This window comes from Mustela nivalis (genome assembly GCF_964662115.1).
Source record: "Mustela nivalis genome assembly, chromosome: 10".
In the NCBI taxonomy this organism is placed as follows: domain Eukaryota; kingdom Metazoa; phylum Chordata; class Mammalia; order Carnivora; family Mustelidae; genus Mustela; species Mustela nivalis.
Window position 1 is genome coordinate 78565007 of NC_139029.1, and position 10524 is coordinate 78575530.

A 10524-nucleotide genomic window follows, 5' to 3' on the forward strand; every position below is an offset into this window, starting at 1 on the left:
TGGTAACATGGGTAAGTTCATTTGGTAAAATTGATGTGATTTGTACAAACTTAGGGATGCTATAAATCAAAAAAAGTTTACTTAAGATAAAACCATATGAATGTGTGCTCCCAATGACTGTTTTAATAAGATTAATATAGGGTGCCTGGGTGGCTCAGTGGGTTAAGCCGCTGCCTTCGGCTCAGGTCATGATCTCAGGGTCCTGGGATCTAGTCCCACATCGGGCTCTCTGCTCAGCAGGGAGCCTGCTTCCTTCTCTCACTCTCTATCTGCCTGCCTCTCTGCCTACTTGTGATTTCTGTCTGTCAAATAAATAAAATCTTAAAAAAATAGTAGATTAATATAAAGAATATGAGCTTTCAGAATGAAAATAATGAGGAAAATCCCTTGCTGGACCCTTTTTGGATTCATTGCCCCCAAAAGGAAGAAACAACCCTCTCTGGCTTTAGAATATTGGATTTAAAAGGTTGTTCTAAAACATTTTAAACACCTTATGTTATACTTTTTAACCTCTCCTTTCTTCTCCCCTCAGAACATATTATTTTCAAGCTGGTGTTTAAAAATATTATTTAATTGTAGGGAAGGAAAGTCTTTAATAAGTTAATGATAAATAACTTGATAAATAAATATCAAATAACTTGATAAATAAATAACCAATTGCCTAACTATGGCTCTGTGGAAGAATAAGGCTTTCTGGTGTGTTTGGAATGAAATATTGAGGTAAGGTATCTGTACAAATCTGGTGGGTTCATTTACAGAATGCTGAGCAGTGTAAATTTAAATACTAAACAATCTATTAATTAAATGGTTTAAGTAACATTTAAATAATAAATATCCTACAGATTCAGAGTAGTATAACAGGAAAAAATAATTTCCTATAACAAATATTATTTCTATGGTGCGTGGTCCTCACATAATTTTTATTTCCTGTAAATAAACAAAACTATTGTAGTTAATAGTTGGATATCTTGGGGAACTTCTTGCTCTTCAGCAAACATTGAAGTGAAGTGCAATTAAATTTAAATAAATCTTTACCCCAGCAGGCTAGTGCTCTCTGTTTATTGTGTTTCTGAGGTCATTGGAATGGGAGCACTTCCAACATTCTCTTATCTTTGGTCAGGAGGATGATAGCCGGCATAGCACTTAGAATTCTCAAAGTACTTATATCAACAGGACTGCTCCGGCACAAGGTTCATTACCAAATATGATTGTGACCTCTAGCATTTCTTAAATTTTACCAAAGCCTGAAAACAATCTTGAAGGGCGCTTATAATTTTACTTCACACTGTTAAGGGAGCCAAAATTACAAAGTGAATATTGACTTAATACAGTTTATTTTTGGCAACTTATTTCCTACCAAAACAAAATGAATGAAAGTTGGTGCCCAACGCCAGGGGAGAATAGTAACGACAATAGCACCTTAAAAACATAAACCAAAGGGAAATAATATGAAAAAACTGCAATGCTGATCTGAATAGCTAAGAAAGAGAGAATACTGATGCCCTTATTTTTGAGGTCCAAGTTGGCAGCATATGTCAAATTAAATAATAGAAAAAGATGATTTCATCCATAATAGCATTTTTGTTAAAAAAAATTAGTTGGGAGAAATTTTGTGACAATAATATGAGATATTAGAGAATAAATGGAATAAAAAGAACATGTCATGGACTACATAACCAGGCAGGTTAGAAGGATGTTTAGTTAATTTCTGTGGCTTGCACAATGTTTATGTTATGACTGTATGCAGACATTCACGATGGAGTGGACTTTATTTTTATTGTCCTGACCCATCATGGTCACAGAGCAGCCTTGTCTGATGCTGGTTCTTTGGAATTGTTGATATTCAACAGGAGAGCCCCAAGGCCTAGCTGATAGTAACCAGGCAAATTCCTGGAGGCTGAGAGGTGCTTTCCTCTCCCTCAATACATTTTATTTTTTTATTTTTTTAAAGATTTTACTTATTTATTTGACAGAGAGAAATCACAAGTAGATGGAGAGGCAGACAGAGAGAGAGAGAGAGGGAAGCAGGCTCCCTGCTGAGCAGAGAGCCCGACGCAGGACTAGATCCCAGGACCCTGAGATCATGACCTGAGCCGAAGGCAGCGGCTTAACCCACTGAGCCACCCAGGCGCCTTCCCTCAATACATTTTAGAAGAAAAATATCATCACTCCCCCCCTTTTTTTTCCCCCTCAGAGTAGTATAACAGGGAGATGATAAAGTGAGAGATTGGATGGAATTATCTAGATGAAGCACAAAAATCATCAAAAATGGAATATTTATGTGTTAGGCAGACAGCAAAACTTGTGTGAGTGGTGCAACCTTCACAAACATGTGATCACATGTTTTGTTTAATAAATTGAGTCCATGCTAGGAAGCAGTTTCCATACTTTTCTTCCTCAGTAGTTTCTAATAATGCCAGGTACAGATTCAACCCAAAGTGGGGAGCTTTGTGGGTTTGTCCTCTTTCAGACATCAAGTGGAGAGAGCACTTGAATAGGATGAATCTACTGCCTTTGAGTCCCCAGGGTACCACCATTGAAGACTGGTCCTGCAGTTTGATAGGTGCGGTTGGGATGCCCTCACTGGTCTGACAGAGGAGAGTCGTATCATAGACGGGGTATTAGAGGTATAGCTACTTTTTCTGCTTGTTTTTCAGCGTATCTGTATCTCTCTATAGGGCTACAGTTTCCGGAGGTTGGTGGGGCAGCCAGAGTTGCCAGCAAGCCAGAGAGATGCCTGTCTGTGAAGTAATAGCTCAGATCTATGACCCAAGAAGAGCATTCAGTGCCCAGGGTAGTGTCGCAAGACACCAGTCCTTTCTTCTTGTCTTTTTCTCTTTTTTCTAAGGGAAGAAATGTGGGCTTTTGCATCTAGTAGCTTTACTTTAAATTCCACTATAGTAACATATGAGCTGTGTATTCTTAGACAACTTACTTAGTCTATCTGAGCCTTTTCTGTCTGCTAAAACTAGGAGTAATAATGGCCTTGTGCTTTCTGCTTCCTTTGTACATGGCATCTTCCTCCACCTAGCAAGTCTCACCTGTTCCTCTCCTTACCACTTGGTGGGAATTCTACCCATCCTTGAAGATCAAGTTCTAGTCACTCTTCCCTCAGTGGCTGCAACCTACTGTGATCTCTACTCCTTTTGAACTATGTATAGTAAATAGATACTCAAAGTACTGCTCAATTAGCACTCACCAGTCACTTCCTCTTAGAACATTATTCTTAAGGAGAAAGAAAAGAGCCAAGAAGTACACTTAGAATAAATTGTTTTGTTTATTTTTTTCACCAGTTTTCTGTTTCAGGCCTCCTGCTTCAGCATTCTTGATCTTCCAGCAGCAAAACAGATTTCCCTGGCACTTCTTAGATATTCCACTGTGTGTTCTCTCTTTCTCTGGTTATAGTTTGGAAGGGGGGAAAAAACAAGAAGCAAAATGCTATTGGACATTGCTTCTCCACCAGGGGTGTGAGCTTTCTAACTTTCCTGGCATTTCCCTCACCTCCCACTAGACCAGGAGAGTTACAAGTTTTCCCCTGAATGACTGAGATCAGCTCCATCATTGCTGCCAAATGACAAAACTGTTAGACAAATTTCTCACCAGTGGTTAGAACCATCTGGCTAACATAGACCCCAGCTAAACTTCAATCTTTTTATTCCTGCTGGTCTCCAGCAAAAACTTTCTCCAAAACATTCCTGACACTGCAACCAGTGTTATTTTCTTGGTCCCAACTCTTTGACCAGGCTCTGCAGTGATTTAAATGGTCATTCAGGAGCTCTACCTCCATTTCAAAGCCAAACGCCAGGCTATAAACAGCTTGTTCACTCTGGCTCTGCATCTGGACCTACTCCACTTCTGTCTGGGATTGTGTTAAACCATTAGCTTGCAACAGTATTTAGTTATTATTAAAAAAATTTTTCTACCTCTTGACCCCCTTCACCCTTTTCTCTTACCTCCTTTCCCCCACCTCTGGCAATCACCAATCTGTATTCTATATCTCTGTGCTTGTTTTAGTTATTTTTTTTTCAGATTCCACATAAAAAAGGATCATATAGTATTTTTCTTTCTCTGCCTGACTTACTTCACTTAGCATGAGAAGTTCCATCCATATTGTCCATCCATATTGTCACAGACAGCAAGATTTCATTCTTTTTTAGGGCTGAATAATATTTCATTGTGTGTGAATATATACCACAATTTCTCCATCTGTTTGTTCATCAGTGGACCATTAGGTTGTTTTCATATCTAGGCTATTGTAAATAATGCTGATTACATGGGGGTGCATACATCTTTTCAATTTGGTGCTTTTCTTCAGATAAATACCCAGAAGTGGAATTACTGCATTATATGATAGATAGTTCTATTTTTAACTTTTAAAAACACCTCCATACTGTTTTTCATAGTGGCTGCACCACTCTTCAGTCCCACCAACAGCACACAAGGGTTTCCTTTTCTCCACATCTTTGCCAACAACTGTTATTTCTTGTCTTTCTGGTAATAGCTATTCTAACAAGTATGAAGTGATATTTCATTGTGGTTTTGACTTGCATTTCCTTGATGATTTGTAATGTTGAGCATCTTTTCATGTACTTGCTGGTCATCATGTCTTTTCTGGAAAATGTATTCAGATATTCTTCCAGTTTTTAAAAACTGGATTGAAATTTTTTGGTATTATTTGTGATTTCTTTATGTATTTTGGATATTAGCCCTTTATCAAATATATAATTTATAAAAATTTTCTTCATTTAATAGGTGGTCTTTTCATTTTGTTGATGGTTTCCTTTGCTGTACAGAGCTTTTTAATTTGATGTAGTCCCACTTGTTTATTTTTACTATTGTTTCTTTTGCTTTTGGTGTCAGTTTCAAAAAAAAAATCATTGCCAAGATCTATGTCAAGGAGTTTATTGCCTATGTTTTCTTCTAGGAGTTTTATTGTTTCAGGTCTTAAGTTCAAGTCTTTAATCCATTTTGAGTTGATTTTTTGTGTGTGGTATAAGATAGTGGCGTGGTTTCATTCTGTTGCATGTGGCCTGTCCACTTTTCCTTACACCATTTATTGAAAAGACTATCCTCTCCCCATTATATATTCTTGGCTTCTTTGTCATAAATTAATTGAGCATATATATGTGGGTTTATTTCTAAGCTCCTTATTCTGTTATATCGAATAATGTGTCTGTTTTTTATGCCAGTATGATACTGTTTTAATTGCTATAGCTTTGTAGTATAGTTTGAAATTAGGGAGCATGATGTCTCCAACTTTGTTCTTTCCCAAGATTGTTTTGGCTATTCAGGGTCATCTTTTCCTTTTCCTTTTCTTTTTTTTTTCCTTCTTTCCTTCCTTCCTTCCTTCCTTCCTTCCTTCCTTCCTTCCTTCCTAAGAAAGGGAGAAAGAGGGAGGTAGAGGGAGAGGTAGGGAGGGGTAGAGGGAGAGAGGTGTTTTTTTTTTTTTAAGATTTTATTTATTTATTTGAGAGAATTAGCTGTGGGGAGAGGCAGAGGGCAAGAGAGAGAGAGAGAGAAGCAGACTCCTTCTGAGTAGGAAGCACGATTCCTGGCTCTATCCTAGGAGATCATAATATGAACTGAAGGCAGACACTTGACTAACTGAGCCACCCAGGCCTCCCCCACCCACCGCCCAGAGAGAGAATCTTAAACAGGCTCCATGCCCAGCATAGAGACTGACATGGGGCTTGAACTCACAACCCTGAGTTCATGACCTGAGCCGAAATCCAGAGTGTCCCTAAGGGCACCCAGGTTCCCTATACAAATTCTATACAAATTTCAAGATTATTCTATTTCTGTGAAAAACACCCCTGGAATTATGACAGGATTGCACTGAATATGTAGATTGCTTTGATTAGTATGGACATTTTAATAATATTCATTCTCCTAATCCATGAGCAAGGACTATCTTTCCATTCTTTGTGCCTTCTTCAGTTTCTTTCATTAATGTTTTGTGGTTTCCAATACACAGGTCTTTCACCTCCTTGGTTAAATTTGTTCCTGGTATTTTATTATTTTTGATATAACTGCAAATGGGATTGTTTTCTTTTTCTTTTAAAGATTTTTCAAATTTAGGGGCACCTGGGTGGCTCAGTGGGTTAGGCCGCTGCCTTCAGCTCAGGTCATGATCTCAGGGTCCTGGGATCGAATCCCGCATCGGGCTCTCTGCTCGGCAGGGAGCCTGCTTCCCTCTCTCTCTCTCTCTGCCTGCCTCTCTGTCTACTGTGATCTCTCTCTGTCAAATAAATAAATAAAATCTTTAAAAAAAAAGATTTTTCAAATTTATTTGATAGAGAGAGACACAGTAAGAGACGGGAATACAAGCTGGTGTAGTGGGACAGGGAGAAGCAGGTTTCCTGCTGAGCAGGGAGCCAGATGTGGGGCTCGATTCCCAGACCCTTATCATGACCTGAGCCAAAGGCAGATGCTTAACGACTGATCCAACCAGGTTCCCCAAGTGGGGTCGTTTTCTTAATTTCTCTTTTTAATAGCTTGTTATTTGCAACTTGTTATATGCAACAGATTCTTGTGTATTGATTTTGTATCCTATAACTTTACAGTTTACTTATTAGTTTTATCCGTTTTTTGGTGGAACCTTTGAAGTTTTCTATACATAACAGGTCATCTGCAAGTAGCAGACTAGATCACTCCTTTTCCAATTTGGATGCCTTTTATTTCTTTTTTTCTTTTCTTCTTTTTTTTTTAAAGATTTTATTTATTTATTTGACAGACAGAGATCACAAGTAGGCAGAGAGGCAGGCAGAGAGAGAGGAGGAAGCAGGCTCCCTGCTGAGCAGAGAGCCCGATGTGGGACTCGATCCCAGGACCCTGCGATCATGACCCGAGCCGAAGGCAGCGGCTTAATCCACTGAGCCACCCAGGCGCCCCTTATTTCTTTTTCTTAATGGCTCTGACTAGGACTTCTCATACTACATTAAATAAAAATGAGGAGAGCAGGCATCCTTGTCTTATTTCTGATCTTTAAGGAAAAAGCTTTAAACTTCCCACCATTGAGTATGATACTATTAGCTATGGGCTTATCATATACAGCCTTTATTACGTTGTGGTAAATTCCCTCTGTACCCACTGTTAAGAGTTTTATCATAATGGATATTGAACTTCACAAGTGTTTTTTCTACCTCCTTTGAGATAATCATTTGATTTTTGTCTTTCATTTTGTTATTGTGATACATCACACTGATTTACAGGTGATAAACCATTGTTACATCCCTGGAATAAATTATACTGATCAAGGTAGGGCTTGTAATCCTTTTAATGTACTGTTGAATTTGGTTAACTAATACATTGTTAAGAATTTTTGCATTTATGTTCCTATTCTTGTGGTCCTTGTCTGGTTTGGGTGTCAGAGTAATGCTGGCTTCATAAAATAAGTTTGGAAGAGTTCCCTCCTCTTCTATGGAATTGGCTTCTGATTCCAGTTCATGAGAGCAATGTAGGAAGATCCTGAACTCACCTCCTCCCACAGACATACTACATATGGAATAATTCCTCTTTTAAAAAACCCAAAGTATAGCTGAGTGATGATTACTCATTTTGAGCAAATGAGGAGACCACACTAAAGCAGCTAGGAAAGCCTGGCACAGAATCTCCCCATAAATCCCTCCATCCTCGGCATGTTGACCCACAACCAGGAGAAAAGTCAAAGACTGGAAAATTCCAAGCCTCTTCACACCAAAGACCAAAGGCTTAGCACCCTGTATCAGGCAGCTTAATTTTAAAGGGTACCCTGAGAGATGGGACCCCAAACATCTAACTTTGAAAACCAGTGAGACTCGTGTCTCAGTATCCACAAGACTGAAGGGATATGAGAAATAGCTCTTAAAAAGCCTGTGCATTCAAACTCATCCAGCCCCAGACTCAGGGCAGAGACAGACAATTGCACCCAGGCCTAAAGTGAATAAGGCTCATATTAAAGCATCTGCTTGAAGGGCAGGCATCTAACTTAACACACACATGTAGGAACCCACTGGAACATTCTCTGGGATGGACTCCTACAGGTGCCACTTTTGCCCTATCCCTTTGCCATGCTCTAGAGTATTTGTATCTCCTGGAAGGGAGCTTTTTTTGTGTCTGCAGCCCAGGGGCTTCCTTGGCCACCTGGCTCTGGAACCCAGGGCGGCTTGTGTTCTTGCTCCCATAGGATTGCTGTAATTGGTGCCACCCAGAAAGGAGCTCATACCCTTTTCTGGTGTACCATTTTTGCAGCTGCTACCATGGGTCACTTCTAGGTCACCTGGCTCTGGTAGCCAGTGGGGCTATGGTTGTGGATCCCATAGGACGGTAATGGAGGTAGAAAGTCTTTTTAAATAGTACTACCCCCAGGGCACAGCAAGAGGTCTTTCTGTGAAACAAAGTTCTGTTGACTAGCTAATCATCATGGCTGCGTCAGAGGGAAGGGAGGCTTCTAATTAAACACCCATCTAGGGCTGACTAGAATTGTTTCCAGATATTCTATCTTTATGCTCTCCCTGTGCTGTGCTCCACAGTTCCAGTGTCTCTGGGAGGGAAGGTTTACATGCATCTAGTTCCCTAGTTTTTATGTCTGGTGTCCTGGTTCTTATGACTGCTACCCCGAGGACAACACCTGATTGCCTAGCTCTGGTGCCCATGGGAGTTTGCATTCCTGGGACCCACAGGATTGTGGCAATCAGACATTCTTGGGAGGCTACCACCCCCAAGCCTTGCACAGGCAGCAGAGTCTTTTTGTTGACATGTCTTATTTTCCTGGTGCATTCAGCTCTTGGAATATTTGATCAATTCTCTTTCTAGCAGACTTTGGTCAGGACTCCTTGATGAACCCTTTACAAGTTTTCCTACACTCGATTCAAGGAGATTGGAGTATGAGGCTCTGATGTCTTCTCTGCAAGAAGGCCCTAGGTTTCTTTTATAGGGACTGAGTCATCTCCTTCCCAATGACCAGCTCTGCACACCAATGGGAGAGCCAGCTTTTGTTGGGACAAAAAGAAAAAAAGAAAAAAAATTCCCTTATTCCAGAATGATGGGTGTCTACTCATGTTATATTTCATAACTGAAGGATTACTCAAGTGACCCTTCTCTAATCCAAGAAGCTCAAGTTCTATCAAGTTTAAAAAGGCAGAAATAAAAACAGTGGACGGTAGATATCCTGTGATATTAGCTATCCTGTGATATTAGCAAAAGAAAAGAAGAGTTACAAAAAGAATAGGAAAGACCGTGGTAAAGAAAACAGGCATTTTATAGAAATGAGTGATTAACAATTTCAATCTTTATCAGGTTAAGAAGTGGGGACTGAGAAGGACCCACTGGATTTGGACCTCAAGTCATTGTTGGGTAGACACCTGACTGCACTAGTCTTCAAATCAATGAGGGGTGAAGTAGAGACTGTTAAATCTGCACTTTCCTTATAAGAAACTTGCCTGTGAAAGCAAAATGAGAGGGGATAACTGTGTATATGTTGTAGTGGGGGGGCAGACAGTGATGTTGAAGGTAGGCTTTCTCAGAACAAAGACAGTTTGAAGGAATTCCAGCATTATCTAAATACTAAAAACATTATCTGCTTCTTTAGGAATTTTGAGTTCACTGAAACCTGGTGTTTCTTGTTACGGAATTCCATCCAGGCTAACATTTAGTCATCAGGGCCCCTTAGTCTCCTCTCAGCTGTGACAGTTTCTCAGACCTTTCTAGTTTTAGATGACTTTGATGACTTTCTTTTGTTTTTAAGTAGGCACCATATCCCATGTGGGGCTTGAACTCACAACCCTGAAATCCAGAGTTGCATATTCTAAATAAATAAAAATCTTAAAAAAAAAAAAAAAAAAAGAGTTGCATGTTCTACTGACTACACTAGCCAGGTACTCCATGACTTTGGCAGTTTTGAGGAGTACTGGTCAGGTATTTTTTGTGTAATGTCCCTTGACTGGAATTTGTCTGGTGCTTTTTTCATGATTAGACTGGGATTATAGGTTTCTGGGAGGAAGACTCAGAGAGTCATTTTAATCACATGATAATCACTATGGATATGAAGCTTGATCCCCTGGCTAAGGCAGTATTAGTCAAATTTCTCCACTACAAAGTTCCTTCCCTCCATCCTCTTGCATACTGTCCTCTTTGGTTGGAAGTCACTATGCAAAGCCCATACTTAAGGAGTCAGGAGCTAGCTTCTACCTCTTCAAGCGTGGAGTATTTACACAAGTTATTTGGAATTTTCTAAACAGGAACTTTGTCTCTTCTTTCCTGGATAAGCCAATTTTTAGTCCCCCTATGAGACACTCAGTAACTTCATGCCTTGCTTACTGAGATTAAACTCGCAGGATAAATTTCATCCAGAAAGTTGGCTCTTTGATTCATATTTTTCAATACAGATTGCCATGCTGACAGTAGCAGAAATTGAGAGCACTGGAGAACCTCACAAAAATAATATTGAAAGTGTTCACATATTTCACATATCTTTTTTGCTAGTCGTTAACATTTCCATAGGCCAAGAAAGAAGTCATTTAATGGGAATGACCTGTAACTGAGAGA

The 10524-nt window shown here is 39.6% G+C and overlaps 1 long non-coding RNA gene across 1 annotated transcript; it reads left to right on the forward strand.

The window, feature by feature from the left end:
* Positions 1–7141: 7141 nt before the first annotated feature.
* LOC309843347 lies at positions 7142–9822 on the forward strand. The gene is made up of 2 exons (XR_014300090.1): positions 7142–7257; positions 9277–9822. It is a non-coding gene; the product is annotated as an uncharacterized lncRNA (long non-coding RNA).
* Positions 9823–10524: the final 702 nt, after the last annotated feature.